This window comes from Pecten maximus, chromosome 3 (assembly GCF_902652985.1).
Source record: "Pecten maximus chromosome 3, xPecMax1.1, whole genome shotgun sequence".
NCBI lineage: Eukaryota > Metazoa > Mollusca > Bivalvia > Pectinida > Pectinidae > Pecten > Pecten maximus.
This window is the reverse complement of record NC_047017.1, coordinates 30140611-30156593: the sequence shown is the minus strand read 5'-3', so window position 1 is coordinate 30156593 and position 15983 is coordinate 30140611. Positions and strand designations below refer to the sequence as shown.

The 15983-nt window shown below is 35.3% G+C and overlaps 1 long non-coding RNA gene across 1 annotated transcript; it reads left to right on the top strand.

Annotated features, from left to right (window-relative positions):
- The first annotated feature begins 4095 nt into the window (after positions 1 to 4095).
- LOC117323866 lies at positions 4096 to 8616 on the top strand. The gene is made up of 2 exons (XR_004531841.1): positions 4096 to 4364; positions 7901 to 8616. It is a non-coding gene; the product is annotated as an uncharacterized LOC117323866 (long non-coding RNA).
- Positions 8617 to 15983: the final 7367 nt, after the last annotated feature.

Genomic DNA, 15983 nt, shown 5'->3' with positions numbered 1-15983 from the left:
AGGCCAACTGGATAACACTGTCATCTAATTGACAAAGAAAACAAGACTATCGCATGAAAAGCGATCAAACGAGTAAAATAACACGAAGAAAGATATTGATTTGCCAGGAGACCATGGCGGGGGTACAGGGAAAATAAAAACACGTGTAAGCGTCGTGTGAACCATTGTCGACACCTACCTTTCCTATCTATATCAAATCTGGCACAAATGATACTTAGGTGGGTGACAAATGAAGCACTGGGCATCGCATTCTAGGATCGCACAGACAGGATATTGCCAACTGAGATTACGATGTCGACCATGTTTCACATGTTCGTCATCAACCTGAATATCGATGAATGGAAAATATACAATTGAGATTTTTTTAGTGATTATCTTGAATATTATATTTTTCATGTTATATAATGTACTCTCTAATAAACCATTTCGCGATTTATTTACAGTACAGTTGGTGTTTTGTGTCATATCTCCATAACATAAAATATATTCAAAGTAGTCTTTAAATATATAAACAATTTTTTTGACTTCTCACAATATCTCAACTATTTAAGTATTCAGTCTTGGAAAATGTTCTGTACTATGTAATATATAGCATATGTTGTTCATTCGTTCATCACATTAAACCTGTACTGTGGGTAGGGCTTAAGCATTTTAATCGCTCTCCCCATTGCCTATTCGAAGGAGGCACGGACATTTGAGATATATTTTCTATTCTTAATGAAAAAAAAACAACAAAAAAACTTTCGTTTTCCCAATGTCTTGCTTGATATTGCCTCATTTTCGGTCTTTTATTTGAGTGCTAGGCCCTGTGACGAAGACTTTGGGTTCTTTCCCTGGCTGAGACATAGCCCACACATCCAAAATGGTAGTTGGTACTCTGGTTCGCCAGTTGTCAGTACAATGTGACTGTAGCCTCCCTAACATACACACATTCACCACACGCATGCACCTCGCACACAAGGGAGGCTGTCCTTACATGACTTTAACTGCCGATTGAACGTTAAACGATATACAGCCAAACCGAATCTCGTTTAACGAAAAATAAAGCTTCCATGATAAAAAAAACACGAAGCTATTATCGTGTTTATTTATAGTCACAAAACATGTTCTGATAGGAGAAACTGTGTTAGGAAAGTATATTGAAGGATCAAGAGAATCTATTGTTTTCCAAAATCCCATTGAAGTCTCGGAATCAAATACAACTGATAATTGTATTCTCATCATGAAATGTATGATGTCTTGTTAAAGTCTGATGAAAAAGAGGGTTTCATATCAAGCAAGTCATCCGAGTTCATTTTGTATGCAGAGAACTGAATATCGACAAGAAGTTATTAATTTTAGCCTTGACAGTTGTCACGGAAGTTTTTTTTTCTGTTATGCTGAAAATTTGATTCAGTTTTTCGATCTGAATTTACTTTACTCATGGTATATTAATATATTACAACCTGTTACAGGTGGAGTCTGTAGTTGTGTATCGGGGATTGTTATCCTAACTGGTAGATATAGTTATATATCAAGTTATAGCAACATCATTAGCGAATCTGTTAAAAAATGGTTTCCTTAATCGGTTTAAAACAAGATTTAACCTTAAACCGGCTTTTTCTGTTTGTTACTGATAAACTAAAAAAGAAAAAAAAAAAAAAAAACTAATCAAACTATACCATTGTTTTGGATGGTTTCTATTCACAAAATGGCGGATGTTACACTACTGCGAGATGTTCTCCGTCGGCGTGATGGATATTCTCATTAAATACAATTACTCCATGCTATGTATTATCCAGTGGACTGCTGTTTTGATATAAGTATTTATTTATTTGGTATTGCACCTTTGGTTTCCTCTTTGTGTTTTTATAATATGCTCATCAGAGCATCAAACGTGTCCTAACTCATCCAGAATATTGTCCGTAAATCTCCCTCTCTATACTAAACTGTGCTAAATATACCAAGTAACATTGAAAGCAATGGGTTTCCTTATGCTGAGGGGACAACAGGGCGTCTATATCTAAATGTGCTCTTTAATCTCATTGTCTCTTCAATGAGGCCCATTTCTTAAAATATCCATTTGTTCCTGAAGAAGAAACCAATTTTAGTTTAAGAACCAGTTCGCACTAGTCCGAAACTGTAACCATAATCCTAATTCAAAACCAATTTTATATTTGCAGTTTTTTCGCCCTTTACATGTTTATTTATCATAACCCGTTCATGTAACAAGTAAAATAGTATATTAATAAAAAAAAGTTATCAAGTTTAATCTATTGCCTTATAAAGTCAATTATAGATTTTACCTAACGAATAGCCGCTTACGTTATAACACATGTAATACAACCGTACACCACACCTTTAGATCATAATTAGGCAATAATCATGACGTCATCAAATTAGCGGTAAATTTGTATCACTGACTAATGAGGTAAATTGTGGCAATGGTGATGTTCTAGTTATTTTGATATTATATTACCTTGAACATGACAGAGAATCGCTTAAGGGAAAACATTTGTAAACTCGTACATGTATTTCCGAGGTTACATCTAGTTCAGTGTCGTTGACGCAATAATCATCTTTCTCACAATTACAGTTAGAGGTATGGTTTTTCTCGCCTGTTTTGTTAATGAGATCGATTTGCGCTACCCAAAGGAGCACTTATTGTGAGTTGTGTATAGCGTGGTACTGACTCCTAACTGACCTGGCCACCACCTCATATACTGGATATTATTGATTCTTATGTACCATCCCTTGTCCTCGGAAAAAATTTGTAAATCAAATTTATAGATATTTTGAAATAATGCGATTTCCTATCTTTATCGAACTCTGTCTGTCCCGGACGTCTTCGTGTTGTCCTCCCTGTCGTAAACCATCTTCCCTCAGTGGAAGTTCCACTAGCTACGCTCGGTATCAAGCTTATAACTATGCATTGCAGTATACGGGCAGATAAAATGACGTGAAAAGTGTCACATGGGACTAAATGATGCGTTAATATATTAGAAATATTCATACTTTATCCAATTCAGACCAAACAGAAAACAAACTCTTTCGAAAATTACATTAAAACCAGATTGTTATCTCATTGTTTTGCAATGATCGCTGTTAGTACAGCGATTTTATTTGTTTATTGGCACATTAAAATGCTCATTCCAATGTAAACTTCCAAAGATATGACCCTTCCTTCCCACCAGAAACACAAGTTTAATGGACTTACTGAACTTAACTAGAGTAGTAGATGCCCCGTTATTCATTATTGTCTAACATTCATACCTGTTTACTGCACCCGTATTTTGAAAATAATATTTGTATTCAACCAGGTAGCTTTTGTGGATAGGTGTAAAAAGGGCTACAGGTAGATGAACTTAAGATTAGAGAAACCGAACACTTCCGTTTGTAATCCTAGTCTTCACTGCTGTTAGGAGTGTGGTTACCTTACCATCGGGTCGACACAAACCGGGCAGGGCGACGTGTACTGCCCTGACATGTAGAACATACAACCTTAGCCTTCCATTGTCTTCCCCTGTATTGATATTGTAGATAACGAAAACAATTGAAAATAAAACGTGTTTCTTATAAAAGTGTACTTTATAGAATGAGGTTAGTGAAATGTATATAATATTTATTGTAACTTGTCAGAGAGTCAGTTCAACATATACAAGATGAACCCGTTTGCACCGTCTTTTGAGAAGGGATCACATTTAAAACGTTCTTAGAGATAAACACCTTGATAAAAACATTATTTTTTTAACAACATTTGACAACGGGAACAGCTTGGCGGTCGAAATCAGTAAGATAACCAACCGAGATTCCCTTGTTAAGAGAATAAGTATTCCGGGTTTCGGGTACACGTCATACCAATCTCCATGGTAATGCTAATTCCGCCTTTGATGTCTCCGGCCATCCTGCACGGGTTAGCATGTAAACGGATGACAGTAAAAATTAAACGCGCTAGATTTAGCTCGGTCTGGCATAATTACATTGGGAGCTGTCACCTGTTAGTTTATTACGGGGCGCTAGCTAGGAAGCTGGTCCTGTAGGTTACCACATTTTATTGCGGACTAACGAGTGTAGATATGCTCTCGGATCCGATGTGGTCATCACTAATTTCGCTTTTATTGGAAGTTAATTGATTTTTAGATTTTGGGAACAAATGGCAGAAATGCGCAGGATTATTTAACATTGTATGGATATATAAGGACTTCCGCTAAGGTTCATTAGCGTGGTAGAAGTATGTTATGACGTCACATCGATTGTTACCATCGAACCAATGAGGTAACTCTGTACTAAAGAAGACTGTACAGAGCCTGACAAAGACAACTTATATAAACAGGGACAGCTACAGCCGTGGATCAAATCACACACACTAAAGAATGAAAAACTCGGTAAGTAGATTTTTTTTCTCATTGTCACCATTTTATGGAGTGTCAAAGAAATAATACAAATAACTTTTGTAAGATTCAAGATAATTTTGCCATTTATTTTACCAGTTATTGTTACGTTATATTTTTGCCTTGTAAAATATGGAACTTTGATCAGCTTGATTAAAACAATAATGTTATTGTGCTTTTTAAGTGATATCTGAGCATGTACTTATTTTCATACTTAATCTTTAGTACTAATCTTTATAGACAACTAATTGTTGGGCGGATGTTTGATCATTTTTTGCCTTTTGTCATTATGTTGATAAGATTGTCCCCCTTAAGTGATACTGAACATCCGTATACGGCTCGTAATTAACTATATGTAATGATTAGTATCGCACACATTCGTTTGGTCTGTGATTGTATATCACGTGGTACACATATTTTACTTTGACGTGTTTAGTTTAAACATATGTTATTGGCATGCAAAATGACAAAATGATTTCACGTATAATAGTCAATAACGGGGTAATGTCATAGATTTATGAATGGCACATGGTATTGTTACTGCATGAGCATTGACTTTGGATCACGTAATATTGTAATTGACCTGGATTTAGGATCACGTAATATTGTAATTGACCTGTGATTTAGGATCACGTGATATTGTAATTAACCTGTGATTTAGGATCACGTAGTATTGTAATTGACCTGTGATTTAGGATCACGTGATATTGTAATTGACCTGTGATTTAGGATCACGTGGTATTGTAATTGACCTGTGATTTAGGATCACGTGATATTGTAATTGACCTTTGATTTGAGTTCCCTTTTATATGACATTAAATAATTAATATTCCGGAACACGATGGTATGCCTGGATGTTTCGGACATGTTGATATGTCTGGATGCACAAGTCAAGCTCATGCTAGAATTAACAATGCTACATTGCCCTTTAAACTAAGATTTACATAACGAGAGGGTCGAAGGAGCAGAAAACGCTTCCTCATGTGGGACACATGGTTATTTCATTCTTTTACTCTTGCCACCTTTGTATCGATTTTGAATCGGTTTGGTTTCAAAAATTCTCCTCAGTGAATATTTGTTATGACAGATGAGGTATTACTGAAATTCGTTCTGCATTTGTACACGTTTGACCTGTAGCACCACAGCAAAATCTGAGAAGCTGTATGTGTAGTATTTATTGCTAAATGCATATTCAAAATGTGCTCTTAACATGTTTTCATGATATTCTCTATCTGAATTCTATGAATACATCATACTCGTATTCTCACAACTGTTGCTATTTCTTAATATCTATCTCTATGGAAGTGGTTGTGATATGTTAATATTTAAATAATATAGAAGTTGCATCGATATGCAGATTAACATTGACAATGATCACATTTGTTACTATTCCACAATTCCTTGATTGATATTAAGTCAGCCGTGTTAAATACATTGTATATGTCTAGTGGTTCATTGCGAACATACTTGGACTATTTAGAGAATGTGACGACCCAAATTCGACCTAGATATGTATGGCGGGTGTCGTCGATAAACCAAAAGAAACTAGCCTTCCGGACCACATTTTATTATAGTAATCTGTTGTCATATATTCGAAGTAAGCTCGTGTAACAACACTTTATACTAAAAACGGAACATTTAATTTGTTGTCTATTATTATCATGTCAGAATTATATTAATGAGTTTCTCATTATAAGGGATATGTTAGTGATATCGTATTTTAACTTGTTTGATCCTGTGTGCCACTTCATGGTCAGTCAATAATTTGTAGCTGGACCTTATTTGTCCTAGTCTAAGAAAGCCCAATGTAGGAATATACGTTGTAAAATGAACGCTAAAATTAGAAATCTATGTTTTACAATCGCTATAATGAATTGCGATAAGCTCTGTCTCTAGAATTTTGACGTGAGCAATTGGTATTAAGTTACGTTACAACAGATGCCAATAATCTGAATGGTTCTTCTCAATATTAACTTATTGATCAAACTAATGGCGCCATTCACTGGTATTTTACATCTGATTATGATTGTTACCCTTGCTTATAAACATTACTTATGTCGATGTAAGTATCATAATGTAGCAAAAATAGAATAGTGTTGTCCTAAAAAACCTCAAAGTCAAATCAACGAGGTCACAATGTGAAGATTGTGTAAAATTTATATGAGAGTAAGACCATCCGCCCCAGAAAGGTTAATCCTTTTTAAAAACGTTTAATGTTTTATACGTAAGGCCAATATCTACAGGTTAAGTGACATTTTTGGTATCTTAAGGTCCACCATTTACTTTAATCTGATGGTGAGACACTGATTTATTCCATGGGGGTTTAAAAGGTTGTGGAGTAAAACTGGAAACCAATACACAAAATTTGGACTAAACCGTTTTGGTAAAAAGAGCAGGTTGAAATTTTCTGAAGATTTCTGACGGTTCACTATTAACTTTATGATAAAGCTACGACTCAATGGTTTTAGAATTTGTCGTGGTTTTTACAATTTATTGTTATTAAAGGTATACATTTTAACAATTTTTCAGCCGATTTTATTCGAACAAAGCCAATAGGGTCATACCTTGGGTCTCTAAAACCGTTCAAATTTCGATACTGGCTACAATTAATGTATCTGTTTAAAATCCCCCGAAACCCTAGACAGGGGTAAGATTTTCCTTTGCGAGTCAAGTCTGGTCAGGCCAGGACGTGTCTTAAAAAGGGTTAGGCTAGGGGCCAAAGATTTTATTGACTAAAAAGTATATAAATTTGCTCAGAATCTTTATTATGAACATTGCCCCTTGTTATCATCTGATTGCTATATATGTTTGGAGGTATTGGCAAGCGATTAATTCTGATTAAAAGAATACTCCTAGAAATAATATTTTCATATTTTCTTTAACAATTTATTTGAATATGGTGATTATTTCATTTGATACTTTAATCAGTGAAATGTTTTTATTTATTTCTATACACTTAATAATCAATTTATTTTACAAGAAAACCCAATAAGCACAAAGACCCGGTGTCCAGGAAGGATGATCGCCTTCAGCTTTATCTCTCGATACATTCAATTACACCAAATAAGAACCATGGCAGATTAAGCTGAACCACAAGATATCTCACTTGGACATATACTTATTTGAGATAATGACGACTAACACAAAGCTTGTCTATTCCTCAGACGGCACTAACTTGATTTGACCTAGAATATCTCGCTAGTACTTTCTCCAAAGATCTCCGTGTCAACCTATACTTTGCTCTAAATTCCGCTTCGTGTTATCGTTTTTTTTTTGTTTTTTTGTTTTAATTTCTTCTTCTGTGCGTGTACATAGTTTCTAAGGCCCACACTGGTGCAAAAAAAGTAAAAAAATGTATCGATGGTATTTCTTACAAATAGCAATGGTTGAAGTTTCAACCCGAGTACATTTATCTGTGACGGATCAATATATATCCTGCTATACAAACATACTCTAAATGTTACTTTTGATATGAAGCCCGATGTTGTTTATCGTGTCCTTATTACCTATCTGATGACCTTTTATTCCAGGTGAGTTGGCTATGTGTCGGGGTGTGGTGTATGACGATGATGGTGAGTGATGCGCAAGCGCGGCCTAATCTCGCGCTGTCATGTGACCACCGTGAGGTGCGCGAGTCGTGCCTATACGGCTGTCTTGGTTGTCTGGAGGTATTTGGAGTACAGCTGTATGACATGGCTGCCTGTTGCCATGATTGTAAAGTTACCAGGGCGGTACTTGTCGATGACGGTCCTGTCAGATGTTCAGACAAATACATACACGACTCCTGGATCAAACGTTTCGGGAAAAGGAGAAGTAGGGTCCGGAGTTACCGCACGGGCCCGCTTCCATGGTAACAGATACAACCCACTTGAAGAAAAGTGTATGAATCGGCGCTAGAGGGGATCAACAGCTGATTTGCATGGTATGGTTGTACAACAAGACGTGGACATCCAAAACAAACCTGTTAACTGCTGGGAAGTGAAAATGTGTCCCATAGGATTCCCGGAACATTTTGGTGTGTACAATGGGACTGATATCGGTGTTAGGAGACAACATTTGTTCCCCATATTGTGAGCAGAATTATTTGAACTTTTCAGTTTTTAGAGAGCTGCACCGTCCAGAACTGATTTATAACTGTCAAAAGATAGTTCGCAAGGGTAAACTTATTTGTATATAACTTATTGATTTTATTCTACGTCGTTTTTTAGCTGTAACGTCCAATAAAATATATTTTATCGATTATTAATTTTAGTTATATGATCACTTACAAAGATTATATGCTTTACTTATACGATATGTATGATGACTAGGGTTTTCAGTTAAATACAAGTGTTCATAATGACAATGAAAATCTGTCTGGTGTTCTAGTGTTCAGTGTGCGCATGGCTGCCGTGCACATGCTGTGTGGACATGCATGAACTTTTATTCCATTTTCGCAGAGAAAGATGAGGTGAACATATAAGTGACCGATGATTGACAACCACAGGTATGTCCTACGCCTCGCGTATTGTCCCCAAATTGTGACACCTATGTAGCCGATTATATCATTACGCGCACCCTTTTAAATGATTGCTCAATGGTAGAAATTCAATTTATCAAACTTGAAATATTTCAATTCAATTATTGCAGCGTTACACGTGTTAAATTTAGTAATTCAATGTTAATTATCTCCGAAGCTTCCCCGTATGAGGAACTTATTATTCAACGGAATTAAAATGAGAGGACAAACATATAGACAATTGCCAAATGATGGAGTTTAATATAGTGTCGATATTTGGAATGGACCGCAATTTTTATAAACATATGTCACACAGGCGTTACAGAACACTGTATGCCATACAGGTGTTACAGAACACTTCCATGTCATACAGGTGTGTGTTACATAACACTTGTATGTCATACAGGTGTTACAGAACACTTGTATGTCATACAGGTGTGTGTTACATAACACTTGTATGTCATACAGGTGTTACATAACACTTGTATGTCACACAGGTGTGTGTTACATAACACTTGTATCTCATACAGGTGTTACAGAACACTTGTGTGTCACACAGACGTTACAGAACACGTGTATGTTATACAGGTGTTGCATAACACTTGTATGTCATACAGGTGTTACATAACACTTATATGTCATACAGGTGTTACAAAACACTTGTGTGTCACACAAACGTTACAGAACACGTGTACATGTATGTCAGACAGGCGTTAGAAAACACTTGTATGTCACACAGGTGTTACATAACACTTGTTTGTCACACAGGCGTTAGACAATATTTGTATGTCACACAGGTGTTTCGGAACACTTGTATGTCACACAGGCGTTACAAAAGTCAAATTAAGACTTTATAATAGTGTCATATATACATATGGTAATGTAGCAAAGTGTAAACAAATTACAGGATATACACTGGAGCCAGAAATTGAAAACAGAGAGATAATGTATATTGTAAAAATTGGTGATCTTTATAAATAATGGAGCTCAAGTCTAAAATAAGACAGATAGCACTGACTGTATAGTACCGAAGCATATCCGAAAAGAAAATGGCAAATTGTTTTGCAAAAAGAAGGAAAGAAAGTAAGTTGCAAAACCCTGGTTTTGTAGAAGTAAATGTTGATTCCAAAGGGGGACAACTGTTTGGTGTGTGTTGATGGCACATTGAACAGACCTTTGATGGTTCAGGTGTGAAGCAGCCCACGAAACGTTCTGTAGTTTTCAGCAGACCGAAGTTAATTTGGTACGTTCTCTTACCATATGTGATGGGATCTCCTTAGGAATCTCTTCTAGGTTGTCTTGTCTATACTTGTAAAAACAATTTCTTTCCTCACAACAAATTCTGCAAAACTGATGATGAAATGACATTCAGAATTTCAAAAACCTCAGATGCCATAGTTTTTATATGTTAAAAACAAGCAAAAAATTCATGACTTCTAAAAATTCCAATGTAGAACCTCAATAGAACTGAGTGTTCGCTCTTATGCTTCTTATATTATCACCGAAACATTAATGTTCATACTATCTTCACAAATAACATCATGGCTATCAAAAGATATGATGGAACTACTTATCTTAATTGCTATGGATTGGCCCTCCCACAATGCAAGTTAACCCATTCTATAAGAACGTTGCTTTGTTTTTTAAAAATAAAATAAAAACAACTATCAAAAATCTTAGAGAGTGAACAAAATACATCATATAAAGGTAGACATACCATCTATAAAGATATTAAAAACTTGAGTTCCTGTTTTAGAACTCCTTTGCATGATTCACTGTACAGATAAAGTATTAATGTTTACACTCTAATCGTCCCAAAATTAGACACGCCCTCTTGATATCACTATCGTCAACAACTGTACAGAAAAAAAAACCATTTAAAACATAACACACTTTATTCTGTTTGGACAATCTTTTTGCTTCTAAAATTATGTTCTGGTCATCTGTCTTTTTTGTTAGATTAACTGGCGAATCGGTTTAACAGTTAGCTAAGAAAAATCAAGAGGCTTGACGTTTATCACATACATTGTTCTTGCCAGTGCAGCCTTACAGAATGTCTACGGAGTTTTTCTATATGATTTCTCTCACAATCCCTTATCACAGATTGAAAGCCGTTGTACTTATTGCATAACATAGTTTTCTTAAAAGCAGCTCTTCTAAGATTATTGTTTAACTTACAAGATATTCTTTAACAGGTAAATGTACATCGTCGCTTATTATCTATCCTGAGCCAGCAATATATCCTGATTGTCCTCAAACATTAAAAGGTTCAGTTTTCAAATCTAAGGAGCGGTGCTGTGCTCCAATAAAATTGTTACAGTCACTTAAACCATAGTTAAATTGATAGGCTTAAAACAAAAACTCGGGCAATTTGTAGGGATGACATCAACTAATGAAAGGATGCAGACTTCTAAAACGTGTAGCTTCTTCTGTTATTTTAAGTGAGGTCAAAGACACATAAAAAATCATGTAGTTCTGATTGTAGAAACACAAGATCAATAGATAAATTTACATCGATCATATAAATATATTGATTGAGTCTAAACGTGCCAATGAAAGCTAGTTCCCTCCTCTGTATGGATCTTTTTATAACAATGGATTCCACAGCTCCGATCTGTACATCATCACTCTGTGTGAAGGAAGATCAGCACGGTCGTAGGCCATGGCCCCTAACACAGAAAACCCGGGCACATCAAAATACGATTATTACTGAAGGTGTCATCTACATGTATACAGTTTAGACCCGACAAAAACTAAAACTAGAACTGATTTTGCGCGTTTCCTCTTGTTCTTTATATGATCAACAGAACTCGGCTCCGAGCAGGAAGAGCCCGGTAGAGAAGAGCGATCTGTGTGTCATCTTGTGTGCTACATGTACATCAAAGTCATCTGCACCGCTGTCGTTAAAATGTGTCTGTCAAATGGGCAACAAACACTTGGAACAGTATTTGTCTTTGAATAATTATTCGGAATAATTTATTCACGCCCTTTCATGTCTAATATGTAAAAATGACATTGCTGGTTTTTTCTCATTGCTGCAGGATTAGCAGAGAGTAAAATGGACATTATCAGGAATGTTTTTGCTCCGCGAATGATTTGTTTTGGTTGGAGTTTGACGTGGTGATGACAAAGATGTATCGTACTCAAGTTAGACTCTGAATATAGTGCCGGTCTTTCACCTCCGAGGGTGAAGGTTTCCCGCTATTACTTAACAGTACGTTCAGAGATGTTCACAGGATGTATACCCTTTATGTGATTTTGTGAATAAAAACGCATAAAAAGAACTAGAAATAGCAGAATCATCGCAGCCATTGTCTCGTGAGAACTGGTCCCGAATCTTTATGGATAAGGAAAGTATTTTTTTTCTGTCTAATTTACTGAATGTAGTAGCTCTCCCTTTTTTTCGGCTGCAGACTAAAGTCATCGGCAGCATATATCCTGTTACCCAAAAGATATTTTGATGATGCATTTGCCACAGTTTCAAATGATTCTGGTTTAACTTCACGACGTTAAGGGGAACAGTGTGTGATGCATTTTGGAAATCGAGATACATTTTTTCGGCATAGCCGTATAATATTCTTTTGGACCCGAATATGACGCGACAGATGGCGTTACTAGTCAAGATGTAGTATGTGATTGGTCAATGTAGCGGAAAATGCAAAATGCAGATATGCCGTTAAAAACGAAACAAAGTTAAGATTGAATGCAAACTGAATAAGTGGATGTACATGTATCTTTTGAAATGACACACTAATAAAATTATATTCCTGATTCAAATGCAGTCTTATTATCACCAAGCATGATTCAAACTCAGAGACTTATATACTAAATATTAGTATATAGATCTCAAACTGATATAATTTTGTTATCAATTTATTTCACCAGCAGTTTTTACATTATAAATACCACCAGCAATAAAACTATGCCGTTTATCTTTTTAAAGATATTTCTGGTTACTTTTTTTATTTATTCTGATATGATAATTTATTGTTTGTTTCTGTGTAATTCATGATTTCCTCGCTCTATTGGCAATAATTTAAGAATTCAGTTCGATATCAAAAGATACCTTCGTTATTTTGATGACTAGGCCACGTAGTGGATGTTCGTTTCCTTGGCGATAGGAAGATGTCATTGAGGCAATCCTTCTATAACGCTAGGTTAGTCTTATGAAATTATTGTTGATTCTAGTTGTCAATTAATATTTTGGTATTTAATTAAGCATTGATGTCATTTTTTTTAGTTTCATCGGCGTAGTGGATTCTTACAGTTTGCAAACAAAATTTGTTTCATACCCCGATGAAACTAAAAAAAAATTGACATCAACGCTCATAATTAATTTTTGAAAATGATTTTCTAATTTAAAACATGTTTTATGTACAATTTTACTGGTTTTAAATGGGATTCTTTTTCTCAAATCAATACGCAACGTCAATTGTCGTATTGTGACGTCACAGTTTTCGCGCCATTCTCGGAATTTCTTTCATAGAAGAATGAAAAGAATTTTTCGACCAATCACATTTGAGTATTTACCATGAAAACAAAGAAAAAATAATTATAGTTAATTATAATAAATTAGAAGATGATTTGATTTCTCTATCCCTCTGCATTGAGTGTCGGTTCCTGGAGTTCCCTCCAGACTTGATATAGATTACCGTAAGTTAGTACACACAAACTTATTGGCTTCAATTGCAGGTCCTACTTCTGTCTTTCTTTTGTTTTATATATTTTTCGGCATAGCCGTATAATTTTCTTTTGGCCCCGGATATTACGGGACAGGTGGCGTTACTGGTCAAGATGAAGTATATGATTGGTCAATGTAACGGTAAATGCAAAATGCAGATATGCAGTTAAAGATTGAATGATAGCTGAATAAGTAGATGTATCTATTCAAATGACATATTAATAAAATTATACTCCTGATTCAAATGCAGTCTTATTATCACCAAAAATGATGCAAACTGATATAATTTTGTTATCCGTGCTGAAACGCATTTATTGATTAGTTCGTTACTTTATTTCATCAGCAGTTTTACATTATAGCCACCAGCATTAAAACTCTGCCGTTTATCTTTTTTCGGCATAGCCGTCTAATTTTCTTTTGGCCCCGGATATGACGCGACAGGTGGCGTTCTGGTCAAGATGAAGTATGTGATTGGTCAATGTAGCGGTCAATGCAAAATGCAGATATACAGTTAAAAACGAAACAAAGTTAAAGGGACCTCACGGTAAACCAATATTTATTTTGTATTTTTTTATCATATTATTGGGTATATCTTTAAAAAAATAACCTTCTGAACAATGACCATTCGAATTCGATGATGTATGTACATAAAAACATCAATTATCAATTATTAAAATGTTATCACTCTGAATATGCAAATTTTGTGACATATACGATAAAAGCATGCGCACAATAAACTAAAACACATGGAAACAAAAATGGCTTCCAATGTGAATCGACTGGGGTTGAAAACGATAACAGCTTCCGCAATGAAGAGAATAATAGGAAAATTGGTCAAACACAATCCTAGAATTAAACTTGGGAAGCAGTACAATAGATTGTAACAGTTCAAACATGAAAACAACAGTAATACGGACGCCGCTCGTATTCTGCTTGATTGTTTGATAGTAGGTCATGATAATCTCGGTAATATTTACACAAACTCGGTAATTTTCACACAAACTCAGTAATATTAACACAAACTCGGTAGTAGCTCCACAAACTCTGTACTATTTATACAGTCTGTACCAGTACATCGCTACTGTCACTATACTATATATGAACAGTGTTTACACTTATTTACACATAAATATGTGTGCCGTAATATTTATTACAGAACGTGTTATTTAACATTTAAACCACTGTGTATAATATCGTTATCCAACTAACCCAGAAGGAATATAGATATCGCCTTGTAAACTATCGTGTGTTTGTGTTGCCACGATTTCAAAACAGTCACGTAATGATCTAAAAATAATTTCCGCGCTAAATTTAGAGGGGGATTCCCAACTAAATCGAGTGGTCAAGCTGGACATAGGGATTGACTGTGAACCTTGGAACAGCACAGAAACATAACTGGAAAGGAACAAAACGCGTACATTCAGTGAAAATTGCAACGTTTTTACCGTGATGTCCCTTTTAAATTGAATGCAAGCTGAATGCATTTTGTAAGTGGATGCATCTATTCAAATGACACATTTGCAGTCTTATTATCACCAAAATGATTCAAACTGATATAATTTTGTTATCCGTGCTGAAACTGCGCAATTATTAATTACATCGTAGTTCGTTAATTTATTTCACCAGTAGTTTTACATTATAACCACCAGCATTAAAACTATGCCGTTTTATCTTTTTTAAAGATATTTCTTGTTTTATCCTGCGTTGTAGAGTTTATAAAACATTAAAACCTTCCAAATCGAATACGATTGTGTCGAGGTTAAGTGTATTGTTTTAGGAAGGGCTTATTTTAATGATAAAATTGACGGGATTTCTTCTTTAATTGACGCTCATTCCATTTATTTACCGAAGTATCTGAGGTGATATAGAAGGTATTATATCTATATGGACATTTAATGCTGGTCAAACGTCCATACCCTGCAGTTCTCCTAAGAATTTCATGTTCACACAGCAGCTAAAAGTCATTTAAACCAGAACAAATGTAGTCTTACATCATGTCTATTTTACAAGAAGACGACATAGTACTTACTCATCACGGAGTCTGTGAAGCTTATAAGAGTTATTCCCCCTTAAACGTCTGGGTCACGCTCACATGACCCCCACAGCTGTAAACAATCTATTACGCTGATCGACACATATAGATTTGATTCAGATTTAAATAAAGGCAAAAACGCGAATTTTGGAATAAGAAAGAATCAGACGGTATTGCGTAATTGCTTGATATAGAGATAGTATACCTATTTATTCCGGAACCTTCTGGAATCGGCCGGTAACTGATGAAGTCATAGTCATGTGTACTTTGCTCACTAACAAAATTCCGAATGTAGTCGTTGCCCACGTTCATTCAAGATGTCTTTTCAGTAGGTGTTTTGTTTGGCAGTCAGTAAATCGGCGATCATGTTTATCTATATTCTCACCATTGAATAACGTTGTG